The sequence below is a fragment of the Cyprinodon variegatus genome, unplaced genomic scaffold (assembly GCF_000732505.1).
Source record: "Cyprinodon variegatus isolate N-32 unplaced genomic scaffold, C_variegatus-1.0 Scaffold1256, whole genome shotgun sequence".
Lineage (NCBI taxonomy): Eukaryota > Metazoa > Chordata > Actinopteri > Cyprinodontiformes > Cyprinodontidae > Cyprinodon > Cyprinodon variegatus.
The window spans coordinates 124,281-126,683 of NW_015151709.1; the positions used below are offsets into that span (position 1 = coordinate 124,281).

The following is a 2,403-nucleotide window of genomic DNA, read 5'->3' on the forward strand; positions in this document are numbered from 1 at the left end:
CTTTTTTTTTTTTGGGCCATATATATATATATATATATATATATATATATATATATATACATTTAAATATTCAAAATGTTAATATTATTCACAGAGCACAGTTCAGTTTTTTAATATGGGTAATCAAGTCAATTTTGCTTGGGGCCCCAAAATTCCTTGAGACGGCCGTGAAGGCCTCCTGCCTGGACAGACAGCTCCTGGTGCCCGCTGCTCAGCCCCTCTATCCTCTGATCCTATATTCGCCCCTGTAGACTCGGCCTGTGAAGGAATGTTCTAATAACGGTCCTACTGGTGAGCCAGTAACCAGCAGGTCCGCTGGGTTCACACATTTACCAGCCAAGCAGAGGTCCGCAGTAAAACCAGAACTTACCGGTTTGGCTCGGTGCGTCAGGTCGGGGTTAGCGGTCCGGTCGGTCCGGTCGGTCCCGGCTGCAGGGGGAGCGACCTTGTTCTGGGAGCTTTTGTTGCTGTCTGAGGCAAACAGGAAGCGTTGCTCTGCTAAACTGTTTTTTTTTCATCTTAAATCTTTATTGACAGTAACAGTACAAACCAAATAACCGCTGAACGCTCTCCACAAGCAATCACTGAAATACAAATAAAACCATCAATCAGTTTGAAGAAACGGGCTGTTAACGATCAGGCAGGAATCTAATAGCTGAATATTAAATAATTATAACAAGTTATTTCGTTTGTTTGTCCGTTTTTAGGAAGCCCGTTTCCGCCACCTAATGGTACATCAAATGTCATCATTATTAGATTTAAAATCATGATAAGGAGATTTAAAATAAAAAGATAAGCTACAAAGTCATAATTTCTACAATCAAAGTATATCTTAACAATGACTTTAAAGCTCATGGTTATAAGTTCGAAAGTCAAAATTAAATCTCATATTTATGACATATTTTGCTTTCAAGTGGCGAATATAGGCTTCAATAGCTCAATTCTATTCAGTTTATTTCTATAGCGCCAATTCACATTATGTCATCTCAAGGCAATTTTCCAGTTCACCAGATCATCCAGTCAGATTGATTTTCTATCTGAGGAAAACCAGTTGATTGCATCGACTCATTGACTCAAATATCATGGAGGTTCAGGTTATTTGTGTGTGTGTGTGTCTGTGTGTGTGTGTGTGGGGGGTCCCATACAAGCCCTTTCATTAAACACTACTGTCTGTAACTGTCCATTCCATCCACCACATCTTCAGTTATATATATATGTATATAACAGTGTCTCAGGGAGCAATTGACAGCAGCACACACAAGCACCAGATAAGAGGAAATTCCTGTTTCTGATCCTCCCTACACATTAAAAATAAAAAGATAAAGTCTCCCTGTCTGGCGCTGTTCCTTATTCTAAACACAGCTGCCTCATGTTATGTACATTACCTGATGACAGTACCAGAATGTGGCTGCTCAGTGGCGCAGTGCCTTGCAGCAAGAAGGTTCTGGGTTTGATTCTCGGTACTCCGGCTTCCTCCCACACTCCAAAAACATGACTGTTAGGTTAATTGGCTTCTTTACAGTCCCGTTAGGTATGAGTGTGTGTGTGAATGATTGTTTGTCTCTGTGTTGCTGTGGACTGGCAACCTGTCCAGGGCGTACCCCACCTCTCGCCCATTGACAGCTGGAGAAAGGCACCAGCACCACTTGTCACCCGGGTTGGGATAAGCGTGCTAGAAGATGGATGGATGGTACCAGGATGTGATTCTCACAATGGATTTATGAATTCCTCTGTTATATTATTTAGATATGAAATATAATGTTTCATGATTCACACCATCAACAGCTTTAATTTTAGTGCAATGAATTCTGAAATGTGTTTGTTTTACATTTCTACATATCTTGGGGCATAGAGCTTGGAATCCTGAGGTTGTGATTTCGAAACCCAATCCCACAGACTGCCACTCTGGGTCTCTGAGCAAAGACCCTTAACCCCTCACTGCTCCCCGGGTGCCTCACAATGGCAGCCCACTGCTCCCCAAGGGGATGGCTTAATGTGGAGGTAAATTTTTTCCAATGTGAGATCAATAAACTTCAATTATTATCATCTATTATCTCATAGGACAAAAAAATGCAAATATCTACCATATTTAGATTTAAACTTAGATTGACTATCAAAGTGAAGGGGAAATTTTTTTGTCTTATTCTTTTATACTGCCTATTTACAATAAGTTTCTTCTTAGGACCCTTAAAAAAAGCCATACTGATTTAAACCTCAATAAACGATATATAGAGTCAGTTCAATACGATAATATATGGACTGATAGTCCTCTGGCTTGGAGCTCGTCTGCCTGGCTGTGTGTTTCCTGGACAGCGGCGCCTTTTACAGCTGCTTTTTGTATCTCTGCTTCTGTCTCCTTGAACCCCAGTTGGTCTCGGCAGATGGCAGATTACACTGAGCCTG

General features: G+C 41.1%; 1 protein-coding gene across 1 annotated transcript in view; it reads right to left on the reverse strand.

Annotated features, from left to right (window-relative positions):
• nlrx1 (NLR family member X1) overlaps positions 1–508 on the reverse strand; it is a 49,559-nt gene extending 49,051 nt beyond the window's left edge. Inside the window, exon 1 of the mRNA XM_015401762.1 lies at positions 371–508. The gene's annotated coding sequence lies outside the window, so the exon portion shown is untranslated. The remainder of the gene's footprint in view (positions 1–370) is intronic.
• Positions 509–2,403: the final 1,895 nt, after the last annotated feature.